General features: G+C 51.9%; 40 non-coding genes across 40 annotated transcripts; 32 read left to right on the top strand and 8 right to left on the bottom strand.

The window, feature by feature from the left end:
- Positions 1-248: 248 nt before the first annotated feature.
- Positions 249-320, bottom strand: Trnag-ucc (transfer RNA glycine (anticodon UCC)). Its single transcript has one exon. It is a non-coding gene; the product is annotated as a tRNA-Gly (tRNA).
- Positions 321-651: 331 nt separating this feature from the next.
- Positions 652-722, top strand: Trnag-gcc (transfer RNA glycine (anticodon GCC)). The gene has a single exon. It is a non-coding gene; the product is annotated as a tRNA-Gly (tRNA).
- Positions 723-1015: 293 nt separating this feature from the next.
- Positions 1016-1088, top strand: Trnam-cau (transfer RNA methionine (anticodon CAU)). The gene has a single exon. It is a non-coding gene; the product is annotated as a tRNA-Met (tRNA).
- A 456-nt stretch (positions 1089-1544) lies between these two features.
- Positions 1545-1616, top strand: Trnae-uuc (transfer RNA glutamic acid (anticodon UUC)). Its single transcript has one exon. It is a non-coding gene; the product is annotated as a tRNA-Glu (tRNA).
- Positions 1617-1873: 257 nt separating this feature from the next.
- On the top strand, positions 1874-1947 carry Trnai-aau (transfer RNA isoleucine (anticodon AAU)). The gene has a single exon. It is a non-coding gene; the product is annotated as a tRNA-Ile (tRNA).
- Positions 1948-2688: 741 nt separating this feature from the next.
- Trnag-ucc (transfer RNA glycine (anticodon UCC)) lies at positions 2689-2760 on the bottom strand. The gene has a single exon. It is a non-coding gene; the product is annotated as a tRNA-Gly (tRNA).
- A 331-nt stretch (positions 2761-3091) lies between these two features.
- On the top strand, positions 3092-3162 carry Trnag-gcc (transfer RNA glycine (anticodon GCC)). The gene has a single exon. It is a non-coding gene; the product is annotated as a tRNA-Gly (tRNA).
- Positions 3163-3455: 293 nt separating this feature from the next.
- Positions 3456-3528, top strand: Trnam-cau (transfer RNA methionine (anticodon CAU)). Its single transcript has one exon. It is a non-coding gene; the product is annotated as a tRNA-Met (tRNA).
- A 456-nt stretch (positions 3529-3984) lies between these two features.
- Positions 3985-4056, top strand: Trnae-uuc (transfer RNA glutamic acid (anticodon UUC)). The gene has a single exon. It is a non-coding gene; the product is annotated as a tRNA-Glu (tRNA).
- Positions 4057-4313: 257 nt separating this feature from the next.
- Trnai-aau (transfer RNA isoleucine (anticodon AAU)) lies at positions 4314-4387 on the top strand. Its single transcript has one exon. It is a non-coding gene; the product is annotated as a tRNA-Ile (tRNA).
- A 741-nt stretch (positions 4388-5128) lies between these two features.
- Positions 5129-5200, bottom strand: Trnag-ucc (transfer RNA glycine (anticodon UCC)). The gene has a single exon. It is a non-coding gene; the product is annotated as a tRNA-Gly (tRNA).
- Positions 5201-5531: 331 nt separating this feature from the next.
- Trnag-gcc (transfer RNA glycine (anticodon GCC)) lies at positions 5532-5602 on the top strand. Its single transcript has one exon. It is a non-coding gene; the product is annotated as a tRNA-Gly (tRNA).
- Positions 5603-5895: 293 nt separating this feature from the next.
- Trnam-cau (transfer RNA methionine (anticodon CAU)) lies at positions 5896-5968 on the top strand. Its single transcript has one exon. It is a non-coding gene; the product is annotated as a tRNA-Met (tRNA).
- A 456-nt stretch (positions 5969-6424) lies between these two features.
- Trnae-uuc (transfer RNA glutamic acid (anticodon UUC)) lies at positions 6425-6496 on the top strand. Its single transcript has one exon. It is a non-coding gene; the product is annotated as a tRNA-Glu (tRNA).
- Positions 6497-6753: 257 nt separating this feature from the next.
- On the top strand, positions 6754-6827 carry Trnai-aau (transfer RNA isoleucine (anticodon AAU)). The gene has a single exon. It is a non-coding gene; the product is annotated as a tRNA-Ile (tRNA).
- Positions 6828-7568: 741 nt separating this feature from the next.
- Trnag-ucc (transfer RNA glycine (anticodon UCC)) lies at positions 7569-7640 on the bottom strand. Its single transcript has one exon. It is a non-coding gene; the product is annotated as a tRNA-Gly (tRNA).
- A 331-nt stretch (positions 7641-7971) lies between these two features.
- Trnag-gcc (transfer RNA glycine (anticodon GCC)) lies at positions 7972-8042 on the top strand. Its single transcript has one exon. It is a non-coding gene; the product is annotated as a tRNA-Gly (tRNA).
- A 293-nt stretch (positions 8043-8335) lies between these two features.
- On the top strand, positions 8336-8408 carry Trnam-cau (transfer RNA methionine (anticodon CAU)). Its single transcript has one exon. It is a non-coding gene; the product is annotated as a tRNA-Met (tRNA).
- Positions 8409-8864: 456 nt separating this feature from the next.
- On the top strand, positions 8865-8936 carry Trnae-uuc (transfer RNA glutamic acid (anticodon UUC)). The gene has a single exon. It is a non-coding gene; the product is annotated as a tRNA-Glu (tRNA).
- Positions 8937-9193: 257 nt separating this feature from the next.
- On the top strand, positions 9194-9267 carry Trnai-aau (transfer RNA isoleucine (anticodon AAU)). Its single transcript has one exon. It is a non-coding gene; the product is annotated as a tRNA-Ile (tRNA).
- Positions 9268-10008: 741 nt separating this feature from the next.
- Positions 10009-10080, bottom strand: Trnag-ucc (transfer RNA glycine (anticodon UCC)). Its single transcript has one exon. It is a non-coding gene; the product is annotated as a tRNA-Gly (tRNA).
- Positions 10081-10411: 331 nt separating this feature from the next.
- Positions 10412-10482, top strand: Trnag-gcc (transfer RNA glycine (anticodon GCC)). Its single transcript has one exon. It is a non-coding gene; the product is annotated as a tRNA-Gly (tRNA).
- A 293-nt stretch (positions 10483-10775) lies between these two features.
- Trnam-cau (transfer RNA methionine (anticodon CAU)) lies at positions 10776-10848 on the top strand. Its single transcript has one exon. It is a non-coding gene; the product is annotated as a tRNA-Met (tRNA).
- Positions 10849-11304: 456 nt separating this feature from the next.
- On the top strand, positions 11305-11376 carry Trnae-uuc (transfer RNA glutamic acid (anticodon UUC)). Its single transcript has one exon. It is a non-coding gene; the product is annotated as a tRNA-Glu (tRNA).
- A 257-nt stretch (positions 11377-11633) lies between these two features.
- On the top strand, positions 11634-11707 carry Trnai-aau (transfer RNA isoleucine (anticodon AAU)). Its single transcript has one exon. It is a non-coding gene; the product is annotated as a tRNA-Ile (tRNA).
- Positions 11708-12448: 741 nt separating this feature from the next.
- Positions 12449-12520, bottom strand: Trnag-ucc (transfer RNA glycine (anticodon UCC)). Its single transcript has one exon. It is a non-coding gene; the product is annotated as a tRNA-Gly (tRNA).
- A 330-nt stretch (positions 12521-12850) lies between these two features.
- Trnag-gcc (transfer RNA glycine (anticodon GCC)) lies at positions 12851-12920 on the top strand. The gene has a single exon. It is a non-coding gene; the product is annotated as a tRNA-Gly (tRNA).
- A 293-nt stretch (positions 12921-13213) lies between these two features.
- Positions 13214-13286, top strand: Trnam-cau (transfer RNA methionine (anticodon CAU)). The gene has a single exon. It is a non-coding gene; the product is annotated as a tRNA-Met (tRNA).
- Positions 13287-13744: 458 nt separating this feature from the next.
- Positions 13745-13816, top strand: Trnae-uuc (transfer RNA glutamic acid (anticodon UUC)). The gene has a single exon. It is a non-coding gene; the product is annotated as a tRNA-Glu (tRNA).
- A 258-nt stretch (positions 13817-14074) lies between these two features.
- Positions 14075-14148, top strand: Trnai-aau (transfer RNA isoleucine (anticodon AAU)). The gene has a single exon. It is a non-coding gene; the product is annotated as a tRNA-Ile (tRNA).
- A 738-nt stretch (positions 14149-14886) lies between these two features.
- On the bottom strand, positions 14887-14959 carry Trnag-ucc (transfer RNA glycine (anticodon UCC)). The gene has a single exon. It is a non-coding gene; the product is annotated as a tRNA-Gly (tRNA).
- Positions 14960-15291: 332 nt separating this feature from the next.
- On the top strand, positions 15292-15363 carry Trnag-gcc (transfer RNA glycine (anticodon GCC)). Its single transcript has one exon. It is a non-coding gene; the product is annotated as a tRNA-Gly (tRNA).
- Positions 15364-15656: 293 nt separating this feature from the next.
- Positions 15657-15726, top strand: Trnam-cau (transfer RNA methionine (anticodon CAU)). Its single transcript has one exon. It is a non-coding gene; the product is annotated as a tRNA-Met (tRNA).
- A 456-nt stretch (positions 15727-16182) lies between these two features.
- Trnae-uuc (transfer RNA glutamic acid (anticodon UUC)) lies at positions 16183-16254 on the top strand. The gene has a single exon. It is a non-coding gene; the product is annotated as a tRNA-Glu (tRNA).
- Positions 16255-16511: 257 nt separating this feature from the next.
- Positions 16512-16585, top strand: Trnai-aau (transfer RNA isoleucine (anticodon AAU)). Its single transcript has one exon. It is a non-coding gene; the product is annotated as a tRNA-Ile (tRNA).
- Positions 16586-17326: 741 nt separating this feature from the next.
- Trnag-ucc (transfer RNA glycine (anticodon UCC)) lies at positions 17327-17398 on the bottom strand. The gene has a single exon. It is a non-coding gene; the product is annotated as a tRNA-Gly (tRNA).
- A 331-nt stretch (positions 17399-17729) lies between these two features.
- On the top strand, positions 17730-17800 carry Trnag-gcc (transfer RNA glycine (anticodon GCC)). Its single transcript has one exon. It is a non-coding gene; the product is annotated as a tRNA-Gly (tRNA).
- Positions 17801-18093: 293 nt separating this feature from the next.
- Positions 18094-18166, top strand: Trnam-cau (transfer RNA methionine (anticodon CAU)). Its single transcript has one exon. It is a non-coding gene; the product is annotated as a tRNA-Met (tRNA).
- A 456-nt stretch (positions 18167-18622) lies between these two features.
- Trnae-uuc (transfer RNA glutamic acid (anticodon UUC)) lies at positions 18623-18694 on the top strand. The gene has a single exon. It is a non-coding gene; the product is annotated as a tRNA-Glu (tRNA).
- Positions 18695-18951: 257 nt separating this feature from the next.
- Trnai-aau (transfer RNA isoleucine (anticodon AAU)) lies at positions 18952-19025 on the top strand. The gene has a single exon. It is a non-coding gene; the product is annotated as a tRNA-Ile (tRNA).
- Positions 19026-19485: the final 460 nt, after the last annotated feature.

Genomic DNA, 19485 nt, shown 5'->3' with positions numbered 1-19485 from the left:
GAGGCGTAAGTAATGTTGTGCCCGCCTCGCCATACCTCTCTCAGTCGTTTCGCGTGCTTGTCCTTCTGATATAGGCCGATTGGAGAGCGTCAGCTCTCGCGTCAGCCGAGCAAAGTCGAGACAAGTCGAGACTCAAGCGGAATCGACGCACACAATATAGGGTGGCCTGCAGCCAGTAAGAGGAGGAAAGAAACATTAATTTAATGACGCGTGGCAAAAGTACTCATACGCAGAAGTAAAACTCAGGCTGCGGTGGCCGGGAATCGAACCCGGATCAACTGCTTGGAAGGCAACTATGCTGACCATTACACCACCACCGCACGGTTTTCTTGCGCGCACGCCGCGCTGTGTCTGCTTCCCGCCTGTCGGCGGCGGCTGAAGGTGGTCGCAGCAGCAGGCGCATTACGGGGTAGGCGAGCGCATCCAGACAGCGTCTCTACGCACATTTCGCGTCCTTTGGCAAGAGTCGTCACGTGTGTGCGCCGCAACACTACTTAGACGATCGCGTTCGGGCGTCATTTTTAAGCAGTGCAGCGCAGGATTCAGCGTTTGTAGCATTCTCTCGAGAGGATGCCACGGCGCTGGACGGCAGTCCCACTTTCCCTTCAGACGTCTGCCGCGGAAAGCACAAGGAAGCTGCAAACTAGCTGAGCATCGGTGGTTCAGTGGTAGAATGCTCGCCTGCCACGCGGGCGGCCCGGGTTCGATTCCCGGCCGATGCATCATTTTGTTTTTTCCCCGATAGTGGAGCTGCGTGTCCTTCGCACTCGAAGTGCGTGGGCCACGAGAATGAACCGCGGGATTCCGTGTGGAAACAACCAAACACGCAGCGCGCACGTCTTCTCGTTTGGACTCCTGCGTGCTATTGTGCATACTGGCGTCGGCCTATCATCGCAAGTTGCCTGCAGCGCCGGGAATGCACGTGTAGTAACAGAAAAAATGAGCCAGCAAGTGCAGACTCTCTACCACTAGTATTTGCTACTTGCCGAGATACCAGAAGGTTTGGCCATCACGTGCCTCGGTAGCGCAGTAGGCAGCGCGTAAGTCTCATAATCTTAAGGTCGTGAGTTCGATCCTCACCCGGGGCATTTAATTTACTTCCGTTCACAGCTAAATTGACGGCTCTGGGGTTGCGAAGGAGCAAAACAGCTTGTAGTTTGTTATCCATAAGGCTTCAACAACTCAGCGTGAAAATGCTTACTTCCCGTTATTACTACTTGCAGTTCTTTTGTGAAATTTTCAAGAAAAAATGTACTAGTAATAAAACTGAATTTCGTATGATATAACATGTAAAGTCACACAGTGTATGACCTGCTATATAATGACAGGCTGCAGGTCTTTACTTGCGAAATAAGTAAATAAATATTACTACTCACAGCTTTGCTTTTCCTCCTACCCCTGTAACAACGAGGCCAAAAGCAACGGACTGTGACTTTTGCCATGCGCGCCTCGGCATGGGAGAGCGAAAAGATGCTCGCAAACAGGGAAAGTGCGACAAGAAAAGCCAGTGGAGGGGGTGTAAACCCCAAAAACAAGCGTGCGCGTCCGGTGTGGTCTAGTGGCTAGGATACCTGGCTTTCACCCAGGAGGCCCGGGTTCGATTCCCGGTACCGGAATGTAATTTTTTCGGAACAAATCACGACAAGTTTGGACCCTGCGAAATGCTGTTTCACGTCCTCCTCGCGTTATAGCTACTGGTTCATAAACGTGAGCTGAAAACAGTCGAGAGAAACGGGCACGCAATGAAATTACTACAAGCAGCGGAATAAAGGGAGAAGAGACCCTGGTCCACTGTTGGACTGCTACCATAGAAATGTTACCTGTAAATACGCAGAGCCACTCCCTCTAAGCGCTGGAAGACGGAGTGCACCGAGGCCCGTTAGCTCAGTTGGTTAGAGCGTCGTGCTAATAACGCGAAGGTCGTGGGTTCGATCCCCCCACGGGCCACTTCGATTTTACTACTTCAAAAAGGCAACGCCGATTTCCCCGGGCAAGTATGGTGACAAAGAAATCGTCACATTGTGTGGGAGCTGATAGGGGACCCGAAAGAGACTTGTCGGGACGCGCTAAAACACTTCACAGGTCACAGCACGCTGAACACACAGTTTGTCGTCCGATCACCGCTACTGCGCGACGCTGGGCGTTGTCAGTGCTTGGGCGGGTGACCGCCTGCGAACACAGGGCGCTGCCGACAGTTTCAATTCGTATTTCTCTTTTCTCGTCGGTTTCGGAGCTGCAGCGCTATTCGGTCTAGGGCACTGGCGCCACGTTTTGCCTCTCGGTATGCCAAGTCGCGCCGTGCGGCCACAGTGAAATGAAGGAGCGTGTTGTAAAATTTTCAACAAAGAAAAAAAGAAATGTGCTAGTAATAAAACTGAATTTGTCTGACAGAACATGTAAAATCACACAATGCACGATAACAGGCAGCAGGTCTTTACTTGAGGCGTAAGTAATGTTGTGCCCGCCTCGCCATACCTCTCTCAGTCGTTTCGCGTGCTTGTCCTTCTGATATAGGCCGATTGGAGAGCGTCAGCTCTCGCGTCAGCCGAGCAAAGTCGAGACAAGTCGAGACTCAAGCGGAATCGACGCACACAATATAGGGTGGCCTGCAGCCAGTAAGAGGAGGAAAGAAACATTAATTTAATGACGCGTGGCAAAAGTACTCATACGCAGAAGTAAAACTCAGGCTGCGGTGGCCGGGAATCGAACCCGGATCAACTGCTTGGAAGGCAACTATGCTGACCATTACACCACCACCGCACGGTTTTCTTGCGCGCACGCCGCGCTGTGTCTGCTTCCCGCCTGTCGGCGGCGGCTGAAGGTGGTCGCAGCAGCAGGCGCATTACGGGGTAGGCGAGCGCATCCAGACAGCGTCTCTACGCACATTTCGCGTCCTTTGGCAAGAGTCGTCACGTGTGTGCGCCGCAACACTACTTAGACGATCGCGTTCGGGCGTCATTTTTAAGCAGTGCAGCGCAGGATTCAGCGTTTGTAGCATTCTCTCGAGAGGATGCCACGGCGCTGGACGGCAGTCCCACTTTCCCTTCAGACGTCTGCCGCGGAAAGCACAAGGAAGCTGCAAACTAGCTGAGCATCGGTGGTTCAGTGGTAGAATGCTCGCCTGCCACGCGGGCGGCCCGGGTTCGATTCCCGGCCGATGCATCATTTTGTTTTTTCCCCGATAGTGGAGCTGCGTGTCCTTCGCACTCGAAGTGCGTGGGCCACGAGAATGAACCGCGGGATTCCGTGTGGAAACAACCAAACACGCAGCGCGCACGTCTTCTCGTTTGGACTCCTGCGTGCTATTGTGCATACTGGCGTCGGCCTATCATCGCAAGTTGCCTGCAGCGCCGGGAATGCACGTGTAGTAACAGAAAAAATGAGCCAGCAAGTGCAGACTCTCTACCACTAGTATTTGCTACTTGCCGAGATACCAGAAGGTTTGGCCGTCACGTGCCTCGGTAGCGCAGTAGGCAGCGCGTAAGTCTCATAATCTTAAGGTCGTGAGTTCGATCCTCACCCGGGGCATTTAATTTACTTCCGTTCACAGCTAAATTGACGGCTCTGGGGTTGCGAAGGAGCAAAACAGCTTGTAGTTTGTTATCCATAAGGCTTCAACAACTCAGCGTGAAAATGCTTACTTCCCGTTATTACTACTTGCAGTTCTTTTGTGAAATTTTCAAGAAAAAATGTACTAGTAATAAAACTGAATTTCGTATGATATAACATGTAAAGTCACACAGTGTATGACCTGCTATATAATGACAGGCTGCAGGTCTTTACTTGCGAAATAAGTAAATAAATATTACTACTCACAGCTTTGCTTTTCCTCCTACCCCTGTAACAACGAGGCCAAAAGCAACGGACTGTGACTTTTGCCATGCGCGCCTCGGCATGGGAGAGCGAAAAGATGCTCGCAAACAGGGAAAGTGCGACAAGAAAAGCCAGTGGAGGGGGTGTAAACCCCAAAAACAAGCGTGCGCGTCCGGTGTGGTCTAGTGGCTAGGATACCTGGCTTTCACCCAGGAGGCCCGGGTTCGATTCCCGGTACCGGAATGTAATTTTTTCGGAACAAATCACGACAAGTTTGGACCCTGCGAAATGCTGTTTCACGTCCTCCTCGCGTTATAGCTACTGGTTCATAAACGTGAGCTGAAAACAGTCGAGAGAAACGGGCACGCAATGAAATTACTACAAGCAGCGGAATAAAGGGAGAAGAGACCCTGGTCCACTGTTGGACTGCTACCATAGAAATGTTACCTGTAAATACGCAGAGCCACTCCCTCTAAGCGCTGGAAGACGGAGTGCACCGAGGCCCGTTAGCTCAGTTGGTTAGAGCGTCGTGCTAATAACGCGAAGGTCGTGGGTTCGATCCCCCCACGGGCCACTTCGATTTTACTACTTCAAAAAGGCAACGCCGATTTCCCCGGGCAAGTATGGTGACAAAGAAATCGTCACATTGTGTGGGAGCTGATAGGGGACCCGAAAGAGACTTGTCGGGACGCGCTAAAACACTTCACAGGTCACAGCACGCTGAACACACAGTTTGTCGTCCGATCACCGCTACTGCGCGACGCTGGGCGTTGTCAGTGCTTGGGCGGGTGACCGCCTGCGAACACAGGGCGCTGCCGACAGTTTCAATTCGTATTTCTCTTTTCTCGTCGGTTTCGGAGCTGCAGCGCTATTCGGTCTAGGGCACTGGCGCCACGTTTTGCCTCTCGGTATGCCAAGTCGCGCCGTGCGGCCACAGTGAAATGAAGGAGCGTGTTGTAAAATTTTCAACAAAGAAAAAAAGAAATGTGCTAGTAATAAAACTGAATTTGTCTGACAGAACATGTAAAATCACACAATGCACGATAACAGGCAGCAGGTCTTTACTTGAGGCGTAAGTAATGTTGTGCCCGCCTCGCCATACCTCTCTCAGTCGTTTCGCGTGCTTGTCCTTCTGATATAGGCCGATTGGAGAGCGTCAGCTCTCGCGTCAGCCGAGCAAAGTCGAGACAAGTCGAGACTCAAGCGGAATCGACGCACACAATATAGGGTGGCCTGCAGCCAGTAAGAGGAGGAAAGAAACATTAATTTAATGACGCGTGGCAAAAGTACTCATACGCAGAAGTAAAACGCAGGCTGCGGTGGCCGGGAATCGAACCCGGATCAACTGCTTGGAAGGCAACTATGCTGACCATTACACCACCACCGCACGGTTTTCTTGCGCGCACGCCGCGCTGTGTCTGCTTCCCGCCTGTCGGCGGCGGCTGAAGGAGGTCGCAGCAGCAGGCGCATTACGGGGTAGGCGAGCGCATCCAGACAGCGTCTCTACGCACATTTCGCGTCCTTTGGCAAGAGTCGTCGCGTGCGTGCGCCGCAACACTACTTAGACGATCGCGTTCGGGCGTCATTTTTAAGCAGTGCAGCGCAGGATTCAGCGTTTGTAGCATTCTCTCGAGAGGATGCCACGGCGCTGGACGGCAGTCCCACTTTCCCTTCAGACGTCTGCCGCGGAAAGCACAAGGAAGCTGCAAACTAGCTGAGCATCGGTGGTTCAGTGGTAGAATGCTCGCCTGCCACGCGGGCGGCCCGGGTTCGATTCCCGGCCGATGCATCATTTTGTTTTTTCCCCGATAGTGGAGCTGCGTGTCCTTCGCACTCGAAGTGCGTGGGCCACGAGAATGAACCGCGGGATTCCGTGTGGAAACAACCAAACACGCAGTGCGCACGTCTTCTCGTTTGGACTCCTGCGTGCTATTGTGCATACTGGCGTCGGCCTATCATCGCAAGTTGCCTGCAGCGCCGGGAATGCACGTGTAGTAACAGAAAAAATGAGCCAGCAAGTGCAGACTCTCTACCACTAGTATTTGCTACTTGCCGAGATACCAGAAGGTTTGGCCATCACGTGCCTCGGTAGCGCAGTAGGCAGCGCGTAAGTCTCATAATCTTAAGGTCGTGAGTTCGATCCTCACCCGGGGCATTTAATTTACTTCCGTTCACAGCTAAATTGACGGCTCTGGGGTTGCGAAGGAGCAAAACAGCTTGTAGTTTGTTATCCATAAGGCTTCAACAACTCAGCGTGAAAATGCTTACTTCCCGTTATTACTACTTGCAGTTCTTTTGTGAAATTTTCAAGAAAAAATGTACTAGTAATAAAACTGAATTTCGTATGATATAACATGTAAAGTCACACAGTGTATGACCTGCTATATAATGACAGGCTGCAGGTCTTTACTTGCGAAATAAGTAAATAAATATTACTACTCACAGCTTTGCTTTTCCTCCTACCCCTGTAACAACGAGGCCAAAAGCAACGGACTGTGACTTTTGCCATGCGCGCCTCGGCATGGGAGAGCGAAAAGATGCTCGCAAACAGGGAAAGTGCGACACGGAAAGCCAGTGGAGGGGGTGTAAACCCCAAAAACAAGCGTGCGCGTCCGGTGTGGTCTAGTGGCTAGGATACCTGGCTTTCACCCAGGAGGCCCGGGTTCGATTCCCGGTACCGGAATGTAATTTTTTCGGAACAAATCACGACAAGTTTGGACCCTGCGAAATGCTGTTTCACGTCCTCCTCGCGTTATAGCTACTGGTTCATAAACGTGAGCTGAAAACAGTCGAGAGAAACGGGCACGCAATGAAATTACTACGAGCAGCGGAATAAAGGGAGAAGAGACCCTGGTCCACTGTTGGACTGCTACCATAGAAATGTTACCTGTAAATACGCAGAGCCACTCCCTCTAAGCGCTGGAAGACGGAGTGCACCGAGGCCCGTTAGCTCAGTTGGTTAGAGCGTCGTGCTAATAACGCGAAGGTCGTGGGTTCGATCCCCCCACGGGCCACTTCGATTTTACTACTTCAAAAAGGCAACGCCGATTTCCCCGGGCAAGTATGGTGACAAAGAAATCGTCACATTGTGTGGGAGCTGATAGGGGACCCGAAAGAGACTTGTCGGGACGCGCTAAAACACTTCACAGGTCACAGCACGCTGAACACACAGTTTGTCGTCCGATCACCGCTACTGCGCGACGCTGGGCGTTGTCAGTGCTTGGGCGGGTGACCGCCTGCGAACACAGGGCGCTGCCGACAGTTTCAATTCGTATTTCTCTTTTCTCGTCGGTTTCGGAGCTGCAGCGCTATTCGGTCTAGGGCACTGGCGCCACGTTTTGCCTCTCGGTATGCCAAGTCGCGCCGTGCGGCCACAGTGAAATGAAGGAGCGTGTTGTAAAATTTTCAACAAAGAAAAAAAGAAATGTGCTAGTAATAAAACTGAATTTGTCTGACAGAACATGTAAAATCACACAATGCACGATAACAGGCAGCAGGTCTTTACTTGAGGCGTAAGTAATGTTGTGCCCGCCTCGCCATACCTCTCTCAGTCGTTTCGCGTGCTTGTCCTTCTGATATAGGCCGATTGGAGAGCGTCAGCTCTCGCGTCAGCCGAGCAAAGTCGAGACAAGTCGAGACTCAAGCGGAATCGACGCACACAATATAGGGTGGCCTGCAGCCAGTAAGAGGAGGAAAGAAACATTAATTTAATGACGCGTGGCAAAAGTACTCATACGCAGAAGTAAAACTCAGGCTGCGGTGGCCGGGAATCGAACCCGGATCAACTGCTTGGAAGGCAACTATGCTGACCATTACACCACCACCGCACGGTTTTCTTGCGCGCACGCCGCGCTGTGTCTGCTTCCCGCCTGTCGGCGGCGGCTGAAGGTGGTCGCAGCAGCAGGCGCATTACGGGGTAGGCGAGCGCATCCAGACAGCGTCTCTACGCACATTTCGCGTCCTTTGGCAAGAGTCGTCACGTGTGTGCGCCGCAACACTACTTAGACGATCGCGTTCGGGCGTCATTTTTAAGCAGTGCAGCGCAGGATTCAGCGTTTGTAGCATTCTCTCGAGAGGATGCCACGGCGCTGGACGGCAGTCCCACTTTCCCTTCAGACGTCTGCCGCGGAAAGCACAAGGAAGCTGCAAACTAGCTGAGCATCGGTGGTTCAGTGGTAGAATGCTCGCCTGCCACGCGGGCGGCCCGGGTTCGATTCCCGGCCGATGCATCATTTTGTTTTTTCCCCGATAGTGGAGCTGCGTGTCCTTCGCACTCGAAGTGCGTGGGCCACGAGAATGAACCGCGGGATTCCGTGTGGAAACAACCAAACACGCAGCGCGCACGTCTTCTCGTTTGGACTCCTGCGTGCTATTGTGCATACTGGCGTCGGCCTATCATCGCAAGTTGCCTGCAGCGCCGGGAATGCACGTGTAGTAACAGAAAAAATGAGCCAGCAAGTGCAGACTCTCTACCACTAGTATTTGCTACTTGCCGAGATACCAGAAGGTTTGGCCATCACGTGCCTCGGTAGCGCAGTAGGCAGCGCGTAAGTCTCATAATCTTAAGGTCGTGAGTTCGATCCTCACCCGGGGCATTTAATTTACTTCCGTTCACAGCTAAATTGACGGCTCTGGGGTTGCGAAGGAGCAAAACAGCTTGTAGTTTGTTATCCATAAGGCTTCAACAACTCAGCGTGAAAATGCTTACTTCCCGTTATTACTACTTGCAGTTCTTTTGTGAAATTTTCAAGAAAAAATGTACTAGTAATAAAACTGAATTTCGTATGATATAACATGTAAAGTCACACAGTGTATGACCTGCTATATAATGACAGGCTGCAGGTCTTTACTTGCGAAATAAGTAAATAAATATTACTACTCACAGCTTTGCTTTTCCTCCTACCCCTGTAACAACGAGGCCAAAAGCAACGGACTGTGACTTTTGCCATGCGCGCCTCGGCATGGGAGAGCGAAAAGATGCTCGCAAACAGGGAAAGTGCGACAAGAAAAGCCAGTGGAGGGGGTGTAAACCCCAAAAACAAGCGTGCGCGTCCGGTGTGGTCTAGTGGCTAGGATACCTGGCTTTCACCCAGGAGGCCCGGGTTCGATTCCCGGTACCGGAATGTAATTTTTTCGGAACAAATCACGACAAGTTTGGACCCTGCGAAATGCTGTTTCACGTCCTCCTCGCGTTATAGCTACTGGTTCATAAACGTGAGCTGAAAACAGTCGAGAGAAACGGGCACGCAATGAAATTACTACAAGCAGCGGAATAAAGGGAGAAGAGACCCTGGTCCACTGTTGGACTGCTACCATAGAAATGTTACCTGTAAATACGCAGAGCCACTCCCTCTAAGCGCTGGAAGACGGAGTGCACCGAGGCCCGTTAGCTCAGTTGGTTAGAGCGTCGTGCTAATAACGCGAAGGTCGTGGGTTCGATCCCCCCACGGGCCACTTCGATTTTACTACTTCAAAAAGGCAACGCCGATTTCCCCGGGCAAGTATGGTGACAAAGAAATCGTCACATTGTGTGGGAGCTGATAGGGGACCCGAAAGAGACTTGTCGGGACGCGCTAAAACACTTCACAGGTCACAGCACGCTGAACACACAGTTTGTCGTCCGATCACCGCTACTGCGCGACGCTGGGCGTTGTCAGTGCTTGGGCGGGTGACCGCCTGCGAACACAGGGCGCTGCCGACAGTTTCAATTCGTATTTCTCTTTTCTCGTCGGTTTCGGAGCTGCAGCGCTATTCGGTCTAGGGCACTGGCGCCACGTTTTGCCTCTCGGTATGCCAAGTCGCGCCGTGCGGCCACAGTGAAATGAAGGAGCGTGTTGTAAAATTTTCAACAAAGAAAAAAAGAAATGTGCTAGTAATAAAACTGAATTTGTCTGACAGAACATGTAAAATCACACAATGCACGATAACAGGCAGCAGGTCTTTACTTGAGGCGTAAGTAATGTTGTGCCCGCCTCGCCATACCTCTCTCAGTCGTTTCGCGTGCTTGTCCTTCTGATATAGGCCGATTGGAGAGCGTCAGCTCTCGCGTCAGCCGAGCAAAGTCGAGACAAGTCGAGACTCAAGCGGAATCGACGCACACAATATAGGGTGGCCTGCAGCCAGTAAGAGGAGGAAAGAAACATTAATTTAATGACGCGTGGCAAAAGTACTCATACGCAGAAGTAAAACGCAGGCTGCGGTGGCCGGGAATCGAACCCGGATCAACTGCTTGGAAGGCAACTATGCTGACCATTACACCACCACCGCACGGTTTTCTTGCGCGCACGCCGCGCTGTGTCTGCTTCCCGCCTGTCGGCGGCGGCTGAAGGAGGTCGCAGCAGCAGGCGCATTACGGGGTAGGCGAGCGCATCCAGACAGCGTCTCTACGCACATTTCGCGTCCTTTGGCAAGAGTCGTCGCGTGCGTGCGCCGCAACACTACTTAGACGATCGCGTTCGGGCGTCATTTTTAAGCAGTGCAGCGCAGGATTCAGCGTTTGTAGCATTCTCTCGAGAGGATGCCACGGCGCTGGACGGCAGTCCCACTTTCCCTTCAGACGTCTGCCGCGGAAAGCACAAGGAAGCTGCAAACTAGCTGAGCATCGGTGGTTCAGTGGTAGAATGCTCGCCTGCCACGCGGGCGGCCCGGGTTCGATTCCCGGCCGATGCATCATTTTGTTTTTTCCCCGATAGTGGAGCTGCGTGTCCTTCGCACTCGAAGTGCGTGGGCCACGAGAATGAACCGCGGGATTCCGTGTGGAAACAACCAAACACGCAGTGCGCACGTCTTCTCGTTTGGACTCCTGCGTGCTATTGTGCATACTGGCGTCGGCCTATCATCGCAAGTTGCCTGCAGCGCCGGGAATGCACGTGTAGTAACAGAAAAAATGAGCCAGCAAGTGCAGACTCTCTACCACTAGTATTTGCTACTTGCCGAGATACCAGAAGGTTTGGCCATCACGTGCCTCGGTAGCGCAGTAGGCAGCGCGTAAGTCTCATAATCTTAAGGTCGTGAGTTCGATCCTCACCCGGGGCATTTAATTTACTTCCGTTCACAGCTAAATTGACGGCTCTGGGGTTGCGAAGGAGCAAAACAGCTTGTAGTTTGTTATCCATAAGGCTTCAACAACTCAGCGTGAAAATGCTTACTTCCCGTTATTACTACTTGCAGTTCTTTTGTGAAATTTTCAAGAAAAAATGTACTAGTAATAAAACTGAATTTCGTATGATATAACATGTAAAGTCACACAGTGTATGACCTGCTATATAATGACAGGCTGCAGGTCTTTACTTGCGAAATAAGTAAATAAATATTACTACTCACAGCTTTGCTTTTCCTCCTACCCCTGTAACAACGAGGCCAAAAGCAACGGACTGTGACTTTTGCCATGCGCGCCTCGGCATGGGAGAGCGAAAAGATGCTCGCAAACAGGGAAAGTGCGACACGGAAAGCCAGTGGAGGGGGTGTAAACCCCAAAAACAAGCGTGCGCGTCCGGTGTGGTCTAGTGGCTAGGATACCTGGCTTTCACCCAGGAGGCCCGGGTTCGATTCCCGGTACCGGAATGTAATTTTTTCGGAACAAATCACGACAAGTTTGGACCCTGCGAAATGCTGTTTCACGTCCTCCTCGCGTTATAGCTACTGGTTCATAAACGTGAGCTGAAAACAGTCGAGAGAAACGGGCACGCAATGAAATTACTACGAGCAGCGGAATAAAGGGAGAAGAGACCCTGGTCCACTGTTGGACTGCTACCATAGAAATGTTACCTGTAAATACGCAGAGCCACTCCCTCTAAGCGCTGGAAGACGGAGTGCACCGAGGCCCGTTAGCTCAGTTGGTTAGAGCGTCGTGCTAATAACGCGAAGGTCGTGGGTTCGATCCCCCCACGGGCCACTTCGATTTTACTACTTCAAAAAGGCAACGCCGATTTCCCCGGGCAAGTATGGTGACAAAGAAATCGTCACATTGTGTGGGAGCTGATAGGGGACCCGAAAGAGACTTGTCGGGACGCGCTAAAACACTTCACAGGTCACAGCACGCTGAACACACAGTTTGTCGTCCGATCACCGCTACTGCGCGACGCTGGGCGTTGTCAGTGCTTGGGCGGGTGACCGCCTGCGAACACAGGGCGCTGCCGACAGTTTCAATTCGTATTTCTCTTTTCTCGTCGGTTTCGGAGCTGCAGCGCTATTCGGTCTAGGGCACTGGCGCCACGTTTTGCCTCTCGGTATGCCAAGTCGCGCCGTGCGGCCACAGTGAAATGAAGGAGCGTGTTGTAAAATTTTCAACAAAGAAAAAAAGAAATGTGCTAGTAATAAAACTGAATTTGTCTGACAGAACATGTAAAATCACACAATGCACGATAACAGGCAGCAGGTCTTTACTTGAGGCGTAAGTAATGTTGTGCCCGCCTCGCCATACCTCTCTCAGTCGTTTCGCGTGCTTGTCCTTCTGATATAGGCCGATTGGAGAGCGTCAGCTCTCGCGTCAGCCGAGCAAAGTCGAGACAAGTCGAGACTCAAGCGGAATCGACGCACACAATATAGGGTGGCCTGCAGCCAGTAAGAGGAGGAAAGAAACATTAATTTAATGACGCGTGGCAAAAGTACTCATACGCAGAAGTAAAACGCAGGCTGCGGTGGCCGGGAATCGAACCCGGATCAACTGCTTGGAAGGCAACTATGCTGACCATTACACCACCACCGCACGGTTTTCTTGCGCGCACGCCGCGCTGTGTCTGCTTCCCGCCTGTCGGCGGCGGCTGAAGGTGGTCGCAGCAGCAGGCGCATTACGGGGTAGGCGAGCGCATCCAGACAGCGTCTCTACGCACATTTCGCGTCCTTTGGCAAGAGTCGTCGCGTGCGTGCGCCGCAACACTACTTAGACGATCGCGTTCGGGCGTCATTTTTAAGCAGTGCAGCGCAGGATTCAGCGTTTGTAGCATTCTCTCGAGAGGATGCCACGGCGCTGGACGGCAGTCCCACTTTCCCTTCAGACGTCTGCCGCGGAAAGCACAAGGAAGCTGCAACTAGCTGAGCATCGGTGGTTCAGTGGTAGAATGCTGCCTGCCACGCGGGCGGCCCGGGTTCGATTCCCGGCCGATGCATCATTTTGTTTTTTCCCCGATAGTGGAGCTGCGTGTCCTTCGCACTCGAAGTGCGTGGGCCACGAGAATGAACCGCGGGATTCCGTGTGGAAACAACCAAACACGCAGCGCGCACGTCTTCTCGTTTGGACTCCTGCGTAGCTATTGTGCATACTGGCGTCGGCCTATCATCGCAAGTTGCCTGCAGCGCCGGGAATGCACGTGTAGTAACAGAAAAAATGAGCCAGCAAGTGCAGACTCTCTACCACTAGTATTTGCTACTTGCCGAGATACCAGAAGGTTTGGCCATCACGTGCCTCGGTAGCGCAGTAGCAGCGCGTAAGTCTCATAATCTTAAGGTCGTGAGTTCGATCCTCACCCGGGCATTTAATTTACTTCCGTTCACAGCTAAATTGACGGCTCTGGGGTTGCGAAGGAGCAAAACAGCTTGTAGTTTGTTATCCATAAGGCTTCAACAACTCAGCGTGAAAATGCTTACTTCCCGTGATTACTACTTGCAGTTCTTTTGTGAAATTTTCAAGAAAAAATGTACTAGTAATAAAACTGAATTTCGTATGATATAACATGTAAAGTCACACAGTGTATGACCTGCTATATAATGACAGGCTGCAGGTCTTTACTTGCGAAATAAGTAAATAAATATTACTACTCACAGCTTTGCTTTTCCTCCTACCCCTGTAACAACGAGGCCAAAAGCAACGGACTGTGACTTTTGCCATGCGCGCCCTCGGCATGGGAGAGCGAAAAGATGCTCGCAAACAGGGAAAGTGCGAGCACGGAAAGCCAGTGGAGGGGGTGTAAACCCCAAAAACAAGCGTGGCGCGTCCGGTGTGGTCTAGTGGCTAGGATACCTGGCTTTCACCCAGGAGGCCCGGGTTCGATTCCCGGTACCGGAATGTAATTTTTTCGGAACAAATCACGACAAGTTTGGACCCTGCGAAATGCTGTTTCACGTCCCTCCTCGCGTTATAGCTACTGGTTCATAAACGTGAGCTGAAAACAGTCGAGGAGAAACGGGCACGCAATGAAATTACTACGAGCAGCGGAATAAAGGGAGAAGAGACCCTGGTCCACTGTGGACTGCTACCATAGAAATGTTACCTGTAAATACGCAGAGCCACTCCCTCTAAGCGCTGGAAGACGGAGTGCACCGAGGCCCGGTTAGCTCAGTTGGTTAGAGCGTCGTGCTAATAACGCGAAGGTCGTGGGTTCGATCCCCCCACGGCCACTTCGATTTTACTACTTCAAAAAGGCAACGCCGATTTCCCCGGGCAAGTATGGTGACAAAGAAATCGTCACATTGTGTGGGAGCTGATAGGGGACCCGAAAGAGACTTGTCGGGACGCGCTAAAACACTTCACAGGTCACAGCACGCTGAACACACAGTTTGTCGTCGATCACCGCTACTGCGCGACGCTGGGCGTTGTCAGTGCTTGGGCGGGTGACCGCCTGCGAACACAGGGCGCTGCCGACAGTTTCAATTCGTATTTCTCTTTTCTCGTCGGTTTCGGAGCTGCAGCGCTATTCGGTCTAGGGCACTGGCGCCACGTTTTGCCTCTCGTATGCCAAGTCGGCGCCGTGCGGCACAGTGAAATGAAGGAGCGTGTTGTAAAATTTTCAACAAAGAAAAAAAGAAATGTGCTAGTAATAAAACTGACTTTGTCTGACAGAACATGTAAAATCACACAATGCACGATAACAGGCAGCAGGTCTTTACTTGAGGCGTAAGTAATGTTGTGCCCGCCTCGCCATACCTCTCTCAGTCGTTTCGCGTGCTTGTCCTTCTGATATAGGCCGATTGGAGAGCGTCAGCTCTCGCGTCAGCCGAGCAAAGTCGAGACAAGTCGAGACTCAAGCGGAATCGACGCACACAATATAGGGTGGCCTGCAGCCAGTGAAGAGGAGGAAAGAAACATTAATTTAATGACGCGTGGCAAAGTACTCATACGCAGAAGTAAAACGCAGGCTGCGGTGCCGGGAATCGAACCCGGATCAACTGCTTGGAAGGCAACTATGCTGACCATTACACCACCACCGCACGGTTTTCTTGCGCGCACGCCGCGCTGTGTGTCTGCTTCCCGCCTGTCGGCGGCGGCTGAAGGAGGTCGCAGCAGCAGGCGCATTACGGGGTAGGCGAGCGCATCCAGACAGCGTCTCTACGCACATTTCGCGTCCTTTGGCAAGAGTCGTCGCGGTGCGTGCGCCGCAACACTACTTAGACGATCGCGTTCGGGCGTCATTTTTAAGCAGTGCAGCGCAGGATTCAGCGTTTGTAGCATTCTCTCGAGAGGATGCCACGGCGCTGGACGGCAGTCCCACTTTCCCTTCAGACGTCTGCGCGGAAAGCCCAAGGAAGCTGCAAACTAGCTGAGCATCGGTGGTTCAGGTGGTAGAATGCTGGCCTGCCACGCGGGCGGCCCGGGTTCGATTCCCGGCCGATGCATCATTTTGTTTTTTCCCCGATAGTGGAGCTGCGTGTCCTTCGCACTCGAAGTGCGTGGGCACGAGAATGAACCGCGGGATTCCGTGTGGAAACAACCAAACACGCAGTGCGCACGTCTTCTCGTTTGGACTCCTGCGTGCTATTGTGCATACTGGCGTCGGCCTATCATCGCAAGTTGCCTGCAGCGCCGGGAATGCACGTGTAGTAACAGAAAAAATGAGCCAGCAAGTGCAGACTCTCTACCACTAGTATTTGCTACTTGCCGAGATACCAGAAGGTTCTTCAGCGCAGTAGGGGTAGCGCAGTAGGCAGCGCGTAAGTCTCATAATCTTAAGGTCGTGAGTTCGATCCTCACCCGGGGCATTTAATTTACTTCCGTTCACAGCTAAATTGACGGCTCTGGGGTTGCGAAGGAGCAAAACAGCTTGTAGTTTGTTATCCATAAGGCTTCAACAACTCAGCGTGAAAATGCTTACTTCCCGTTATTACTACTTGCAGTTCTTTTGTGAAATTTTCAAGAAAAATTGTACTAGTAATAAAACTGAATTTCGTATGATATAACATGTAAAGTCACACAGTGTATGACCTGCTATATAATGACAGGCTGCAGGTCTTTACTTGCGAAATAAGTAAATAAATATTACTACTCACAGCTTTGCTTTTCCTCCTACCCCTGTAACAACGAGGCCAAAAGCAACGGACTGTGACTTTTGCCATGCGCGCCTCGGCATGGGAGAGCGAAAAGATGCTCGCAAACAGGGAAAGTGCGACACGGAAAGCCAGTGGAGGGGGTGTAAACCCCAAAAATAAGCGTGCGCGTCCGGTGTGGTCTAGTGGCTAGGATACCTGGCTTTCACCCAGGAGGCCCGGGTTCGATTCCCGGTACCGGAATGTAATTTTTTCGGAACAAATCACGACAAGTTTGGACCCTGCGAAATGCTGTTTCACGTCCTCCTCGCGTTATAGCTACTGGTTCATAAACGTGAGCTGAAAACAGTCGAGAGAAACGGGCACGCAATGAAATTACTACGAGCAGCGGAATAAAGGGAGAAGAGACCCTGGTCCACTGTTGGACTGCTACCATAGAAATGTTACCTGTAAATACGCAGAGCCACTCCCTCTAAGCGCTGGAAGACGGAGTGCACCGAGGCCCGTTAGCTCAGTTGGTTAGAGCGTCGTGCTAATAACGCGAAGGTCGTGGGTTCGATCCCCCCACGGGCCACTTCGATTTTACTACTTCAAAAAGGCAACGCCGATTTCCCCGGGCAAGTATGGTGACAAAGAAATCGTCACATTGTGTGGGAGCTGATAGGGGACCCGAAAGAGACTTGTCGGGACGCGCTAAAACACTTCACAGGTCACAGCACGCTGAACACACAGTTTGTCGTCCGATCACCGCTACTGCGCGACGCTGGGCGTTGTCAGTGCTTGGGCGGGTGACCGCCTGCGAACACAGGGCGCTGCCGACAGTTTCAATTCGTATTTCTCTTTTCTCGTCGGTTTCGGAGCTGCAGCGCTATTCGGTCTAGGGCACTGGCGCCACGTTTTGCCTCTCGGTATGCCAAGTCGCGCCGTGCGGCCACAGTGAAATGAAGGAGCGTGTTGTAAAATTTTCAACAAAGAAAAAAAGAAATGTGCTAGTAATAAAACTGAATTTGTCTGACAGAACATGTAAAATCACACAATGCACGATAACAGGCAGCAGGTCTTTACTTGAGGCGTAAGTAATGTTGTGCCCGCCTCGCCATACCTCTCTCAGTCGTTTCGCGTGCTTGTCCTTCTGATATAGGCCGATTGGAGAGCGTCAGCTCTCGCGTCAGCCGAGCAAAGTCGAGACAAGTCGAGACTCAAGCGGAATCGACGCACACAATATAGGGTGGCCTGCAGCCAGTAAGAGGAGGAAAGAAACATTAATTTAATGACGCGTGGCAAAAGTACTCATACGCAGAAGTAAAACGCAGGCTGCGGTGGCCGGGAATCGAACCCGGATCAACTGCTTGGAAGGCAACTATGCTGACCATTACACCACCACCGCACGGTTTTCTTGCGCGCACGCCGCGCTGTGTCTTCTTCCCGCCTGTCGGCGGCGGCTGAAGGTGGTCGCAGCAGCAGGCGCATTACGGGGTAGGCGAGCGCATCCAGACAGCGTCTCTACGCACATTTCGCGTCCTTTGGCAAGAGTCGTCGCGTGCGTGCGCCGCAACACTACTTAGACGATCGCGTTCGGGCGTCATTTTTAAGCAGTGCAACGCAGGATTCAGCGTTTGTAGCATTCTCTCGAGAGGATGCCACGGCGCTGGACGGCAGTCCCACTTTCCCTTCAGACGTCTGCCGCGGAAAGCACAAGGAAGCTGCAAACTAGCTGAGCATCGGTGGTTCAGTGGTAGAATGCTCGCCTGCCACGCGGGCGGCCCGGGTTCGATTCCCGGCCGATGCATCATTTTGTTTTTTCCCCGATAGTGGAGCTGCGTGTCCTTCGCACTCGAAGTGCGTGGGCCACGAGAATGAACCGCGGGATTCCGTGTGGAAACAACCAAACACGCAGCGCGCACGTCTTCTCGTTTGGACTCCTGCGTGCTATTGTGCATACTGGCGTCGGCCTATCATCGCAAGTTGCCTGCAGCGCCGGGAATGCACGTGTAGTAACAGAAAAAATGAGCCAGCAAGTGCAGACTCTCTACCACTAGTATTTGCTACTTGCCGAGATACCAGAAGGATTGGCCATCACGTGCCTCGGTAGCGCAGTAGGCAGCGCGTAAGTCTCATAATCTTAAGGTCGTGAGTTCGATCCTCACCCGGGGCATTTAATTTACTTCCGTTCACAGCTAAATTGACGGCTCTGGGGTTGCGAAGGAGCAAAACAGCTTGTAGTTTGTTATCCATAAGGCTTCAACAACTCAGCGTGAAAATGCTTACTTCCCGTTATTACTACTTGCAGTTCTTTTGTGAAATTTTCAAGAAAAATTGTACTAGTAATAAAACTGAATTTCGTATGATATAACATGTAAAGTCACACAGTGTATGACCTGCTATATAATGACAGGCTGCAGGTCTTTACTTGCGAAATAAGTAAATAAATATTACTACTCACAGCTTTGCTTTTCCTCCTACCCCTGTAACAACGAGGCCAAAAGCAACGGACTGTGACTTTTGCCATGCGCGCCTCGGCATGGGAGAGCGAAAAGATGCTCGCAAACAGGGAAAGTGCGACACGGAAAGCCAGTGGAGGGGGTGTAAACCCCAAAAATAAGCGTGCGCGTCCGGTGTGGTCTAGTGGCTAGGATACCTGGCTTTCACCCAGGAGGCCCGGGTTCGATTCCCGGTACCGGAATGTAATTTTTTCGGAACAAATCACGACAAGTTTGGACCCTGCGAAATGCTGTTTCACGTCCTCCTCGCGTTATAGCTACTGGTTCATAAACGTGAGCTGAAAACAGTCGAGAGAAACGGGCACGCAATGAAATTACTACGAGCAGCGGAATAAAGGGAGAAGAGACCCTGGTCCACTGTTGGACTGCTACCATAGAAATGTTACCTGTAAATACGCAGAGCCACTCCCTCTAAGCGCTGGAAGACGGAGTGCACCGAGGCCCGTTAGCTCAGTTGGTTAGAGCGTCGTGCTAATAACGCGAAGGTCGTGGGTTCGATCCCCCCACGGGCCACTTCGATTTTACTACTTCAAAAAGGCAACGCCGATTTCCCCGGGCAAGTATGGTGACAAAGAAATCGTCACATTGTGTGGGAGCTGATAGGGGACCCGAAAGAGACTTGTCGGGACGCGCTAAAACACTTCACAGGTCACAGCACGCTGAACACACAGTTTGTCGTCCGATCACCGCTACTGCGCGACGCTGGGCGTTGTCAGTGCTTGGGCGGGTGACCGCCTGCGAACACAGGGCGCTGCCGACAGTTTCAATTCGTATTTCTCTTTTCTCGTCGGTTTCGGAGCTGCAGCGCTATTCGGTCTAGGGCACTGGCGCCACGTTTTGCCTCTCGGTATGCCAAGTCGCGCCGTGCGGCCACAGTGAAATGAAGGAGCGTGTTGTAAAATTTTCAACAAAGAAAAAAAGAAATGTGCTAGTAATAAAACTGAATTTGTCTGACAGAACATGTAAAATCACA

This window comes from Schistocerca gregaria, chromosome 2 (assembly GCF_023897955.1).
Source record: "Schistocerca gregaria isolate iqSchGreg1 chromosome 2, iqSchGreg1.2, whole genome shotgun sequence".
Classification (NCBI taxonomy): domain Eukaryota; kingdom Metazoa; phylum Arthropoda; class Insecta; order Orthoptera; family Acrididae; genus Schistocerca; species Schistocerca gregaria.
This window is presented reverse-complemented; position numbering and strand designations above follow the sequence as displayed.